Genomic DNA, 6,000 nt, shown 5'->3' with positions numbered 1-6,000 from the left:
AGGTGTTTTGTAAATATGATAAAAGAAAAATTGCAAAGTTTACCTAAAGTATGTCTTTGAAAGATTTTTATATGAAAATAGAAAAAGGCTCATCATAAAACAACTGTTTAGATTCCTTCCAAAGCCCAGAAATTTTTGTGTGTTACAGTTGACAAATTATGTAAATGTTATTGCATTTTTTTGTTTTCATCATTATCAGTCACCAGAATGCCTTTTTCACATACACACGCTTAAAGAGAAGCTGTAAGGTGTGGGGCAGGGTGGAATTTAAAGATATAGATAGCCCAATTATAAATTTCCTGCAAGAAAATACAGAATATTCTCTTCATCCTAAGGCCAAGGCAAAATATTTCTTGAAGTTATGATTACTCTTATTTACCTAAACACTAAATTAAAACTACAGTAATTAAAAAAAAACATATCTTTGTTTAGTGCAATGCTTAAACTGAACTATTCAATGAGTTTATTTCTACTTAGTTCTTAAAAACATTTTATTTCTGTTAGTGTGTCCGTTTGGTGTGTGTGGCACACAGAGGCTGTGAGAACACCTGAGGAACTCTATGGAGCAGTTCTTTCCTTTCACCCTTCAGGTGAAAAGGAATGAAGTGGAGTCACTAGGTCTTACAGCAAGCATCTTTTCTCACTGATCCATACTGTTCTTGTCGGCCACCCCTTAATTTTGATAAGTAATTTTGTTAAAGAGAAGTCTAAAATGATAAGTCTATTAATTTAGTGTAAATATTTTTAAATTACTAATTACAACAAGCTTCCCTAATAGATTAAGGAAACATATCAATCAAAATTTTAGTATATCATATCATTTTCCTTCATAAATGAGTGAGGAATGAGACAAGAAGTGCTTAATGTTAATACAATATTAATATTAATTGTGTAATTTTAATGAAAGTTAAATGTTTGCAAGAGCGTTAAATATTTGATCCAAACACATACCAGTAATTGCAACCTCAAACTTTTGTTTACATCTGGTGCACACTGTGTTATTAATTTTTCTCTCCTTGTTTTTAGATTTTGTCTTCTTGAAGTAGAAGCGAGAATGGAACCTATGGTCTGGTGTGTACACAATGCGTGTGCTCCTGCTGACCTACCACCACAGTCCATATATTTTTTTAATACTTTTGAGTTAACTTTCTGAGTTACTAACCTGATAATATAATAAACATATGTGCAGGTAAAGTACTAGTTTTATGTTTTGAAATTTCTTTTTCTTTTTTCTTTTTTTTTTTTTTTTTTTACTTTTAGTTATGTGTATCTGAGTTATGTCCTCATGAGTGCTTTCGTCTGTGAAGGCCAGAGGTATCCAGTCCTGAGGTGCAGGCAGTTATGAGATGCTGACAAAGCTGGGGGGGTGAGGAGACTTGTGTCTTCTGCAAGAACAGGACACTCTCTTAACAACTGAGTAACCTCTTCACACCCAAGATCCTAGTTTTACACTCATGGTTTACTGTTGCCTACTCTTTTTATTCTCTGACACCAATTGGAATATCTATTCTTAATATTATGTAAATAGTATCCATTTATATGTGAGTATATACAGTGTGTGTCTTTCTGCTTTTGGGATACCTCACTCAGAATGATCTTTTCTAGATCCCATCATTTGTCTGAAAATTTCATGATTTCCATGTTTTTAATTGCTGAGTAATATTCCATTGTATAAATGTACCACAATTTCTGTATCCATTCCTCCATTGAGGGACATCTGGGTTGTTTCCAGGTTCTGGCTATTATGAATAAAGTTGCTACAAACATGGTTGAACAAATGTTCTTGTTGTGTACTTGAACATATTTTGGAAATATGCCTAGGAATGGAATAGCTGGATCTTGAGGAAGCACTATGCCTAATTGTCTGAGAAAGTGCCAGATTAATTTCAAAGTGGTTGTACAAGTTTACATTCCCACCAGAAATGGAGGAGGGTTCCCCTTTCTCCACAACCTCTCCATCATATGTTGTCACTTGAGTTTTTGATCTTAGCCATTCTGATGTGTGTAAGGTAACATCTTAGGGTCATTTTGATTTGCATCTCCCTGATGACTTAGGGCACTGACCCTTTCTTTAAGTATTTATCTCCTATTCTATATTCCTTTACAGAGAATTCTGTTTAGCTCTGTACTAGACTTAAAAGATAGGATAAACATACTAAAATCTGTACACATAAAGAAGATAAACAAGAAGGAGGACCCAAGCTAAGATGATCAGTCCTCACTCAGAATAACAAATGGGATGGACATTGGAAGTAGGAGAAAACCAGAAACAGGACAGGAGCCTACCATAGAGGGCATCTGAAAGACTCTACCTAGCAGTGTATCAAAGCAAATGCTGAGACTCATAACCAAACCTTCGGCAGAGTGCAAGGAATCATATGAAAGAAAAGGGAGTTAGTATGACTTGGAGAGGACAAGAGCTCAACAAGGATGAAATATATTTGGACACAGGGGTCTTTTATGAGACTGATTCTCTAATCAAGGAACATACATGGATATAACCTAGAACCCCTGTTCACATGTAACCCACAGCAGCTCAGTATCCAAGTGGGTGCCCTAGTAGGGGAACAGGGACTGTCTCTGACATGAACTCAGTGGCTGGCTCTTGGATCACCTCCCCCTGAGAGTGGAGCACCTTGCTAGGCCACAGAGGAGGTCATTGCAGCCAGTCCTGATAAGACCTGATAAGCTAGGGTCAAATGGAAGGGGAGGAGGTCCTCCTCTATCAATGGACTTAGAGCGGGGCAGAGAGGAGATGAGGGAGGAAGGGTGGAATTGAGAGGGGATGAGGAATTGCTATAGCTGGGACACAAAGTAAATAAACTGTACTTTATGTAAAAAATAAAAATAAAAATTTAATTAAATATTATCTTAAAAAATATGAGAAAATAAAATATGAATCACTTGGATTCCTCAAGCAAATAAATTTAAGGATATTATCATGGCTTCAATACATTTTTAATTACTACCCATCACCCAAAGTCTATGTACTTGGGTAAGAAATTTTCATCCTGGAAGCAATAAATAGCAGTTAAATCTTGAGAGCACTTCCTTGGCTTTTCCATCATCCATAGCGATATTCCCATGTTGGTACTGCCACTGTCTAGTTCATAAAGATCGTATTTGACTGAGGTTATGACGGCCACAAGCCATGAATCTTAGGTAAACCACTTCAGCATGTTTGCTTTTGACTCCAGTTACTTACTGAATCTGTTTCTGTGCACATTTCCAATGTATATGTTTTTAAAGAAATTTGTTTGCTTCCTTTTCTATGTTATAAACTGAACCAGGACAAGCATTTATAGCATTCCCACAAGTTCTTTGATTGAATCTGTATTTCAATAAGACACTGAGGAGCATTTCTTCTTCCAAAACCACTATTTCTATCCAGTTGTCTTTCTTGCTCTTGCTTCTTGAAGAGATTCCTACTGCAGAGAACTCACTAAGCTGAATAAAGTATTCTTTGTACTTTCATAAAATGCACTTTTCTCATATATTTAACTCATATTTATAGTTTTATGACCCCTCAAAGATATGTAAAGTTGTAAAATCTAGGTAAGATAATCAATACAATCTTGGCATGCTGAGTTGCTGATACACAAATGAAGAATATTCACCACCTTTTACGGGAAATTGTCTTTCAGGCAAGCATTGGAATTGTAATAGCTCCTAATTTATGTGTTGGTCAAATATACTCAATGAAGTATAATGGAAAGAAAGAAGCATTCAATTTCCCAAAATAAATAAAACAAAATTTCTTCAACCCACAAAGATTGATACTTACCTCTTCTTTCTCTCAAATGCATGAGTAACAGTTTGCAGCACACTAAGAACAATTGGAAAACACAACTAAATCCTCATCAACACTGAATAATAGAATGACTTTATTCATTAATGCCTAAAGTTAAAGAGGCTTATTAGTAAGAAGAGAAAGAGAGCTCAATTGTATCAAACTGATAAAAGCTCAAATTGTGTCTATTGTGTCAAATTGAAGATTTTATATATATATTAATAATTGCTATAAATGTCTGTTCTTTGTTTATGTACAACTCAGATGAACTATATTCTCATATGGTATTTGTATTCAACAATTTTCCAAGGAGGATTTCTACAGTAATTCATTTAGTCACAATGTCAATGTAAAAGTTAAAATTCTGCTTTGGTCATTGTACCCAATTCAAATGTAATTCATTTTAAAAGGGAAATCAATAAAGTAAAAGTATAAGTTTATTTGTTGGAATCTATGAACTAAGAATCAATGTGAATGAAAACAAGCAAAAATAATCATAGTAAATTTTAAATTTCTAAAAACCCAAATGACTGGCATACAAGTCACAGGGCCATGTAATCCATAAGTTCAGCTGCATAGGAAACTGAAGCCTTACCATCTCACCTAGTAGAACTGTCACTCTTTAGAAAATGTGTGCATTTTTTACAGTGACTACTTCCTCCATTAGAGAGGCCATTTCTTTTTCAATGGCTTTCCTGATCCAATCTAAAATATGTCTCAGAGAATATCCCCTTTGGAAGAACTAGGCAGTCTTCTCAGAATGCTTCTTGGAATATTTTCCCAACTGAGAAGATATTGTAGCTCTTACAATAAGTTATTCACACATTTAATACTGGGATTGAAGAGGCCTTCTTCTTTTGATGTTTACCATGTTACAAGTTGTTAGAAGTCAAATTCGTCATTGGTCACTTTCATTGCATTTTAGCAGGTAAGTATGAGAAGTACTTACATTAAACACTCTAAAAATGATTTGTTTATTGATTTCTATGGATTTTTTTTCCTGCTTAAAAATTGTGCCATTCTTTTGTTGTTCTTCCATTGTTATAATGGTACTTTATCACTGTACTTGTACTATTTCCTTCTTTTTTCAGTCTCATAAGATACGGCATGTGAGCATTTGTCAGTGTTTACAGTCATTAGATGAAGGACATGCTCTGCAATATATTATGTCCTAAGCTTTTACCTGATGTTGTCATTTTCTTACAAAGTGCCAGGAATGGAATGTATAACATTGAGTAGTTTCATAGTAATCATTCTAAAGTCTTCAACTTGACCTTTACACTACTACATATTTTAGACTCTTGTACCCACTCATTATTAGGTGCCAAGTGTTAGGTACGCCAGGACAGACTAAGATTGACAGGGATAACAAGCTACACATGACAACACTGTGATAATTTCTCAGTGGGCTAACAATTTTGTTGTTAAGGTCCTTCTTTTCTGGTCACTGTTCAGTATCCTTGCCAGCTATAGGATTTGTAGAAACTTGTAGGGATTTCAGATGCAAATTACGACAACCACAAATTATGTTTTTAAGAGTGTTTCTACCTTACTTATACTATATACCTTTCTTATGTCACCAGCCTAACATACACAACTTACTCAACAGTCCATTTTATTGTTCCCTTTGACATTTTTCTGCTATCAAGCAAACAATTGTGCAAAAGCTCTATCCCACATTCCCTGTCTCTAGCAATGTAGATTTCTAACAGTGTCTGTGCTGTGCAAGCAACTGCCTGTTCTCATTTGGAGGCTACAATAGAACTTCATTGGCTAATACTGTTTCTTTTGACAAGTGCCATTATGACACTCTAGAAAATTAAACTCTACCAAAGGACCAGCAGTGGTGAGAACTGGAAGTATTTTCAAATACTTCAGTTTTCAACTGTTTATATTACATGGAAGACTTTTTTTTATTCAATATATTTTCTGTGATTAAGATAGCTTTAATTTGTAGGAAGTTGTTTTACTTACAGAATAAATTTTAATTGCCTATATTTAGATTTATTTATTTTATGTTTCTGGGTGTTTTGTTTGCATAGTTGTATGTGTATCATATGTGGACAATATTCTCAGAGGTCAGAATATGGCATTGGATTCTATGGAGCTAAAGTTACAGATGGTTCTGAGCCACTGTGTGGATGCTTAGAATCAAACCACATTGCTACTCGACATGAGCAAAATGTTCTCTAACTACTGAGAAGTCTCTC

The sequence above is a fragment of the Meriones unguiculatus genome, chromosome 20 (genome assembly GCF_030254825.1).
Source record: "Meriones unguiculatus strain TT.TT164.6M chromosome 20, Bangor_MerUng_6.1, whole genome shotgun sequence".
NCBI lineage: Eukaryota > Metazoa > Chordata > Mammalia > Rodentia > Muridae > Meriones > Meriones unguiculatus.
This window is presented reverse-complemented; position numbering follows the sequence as displayed.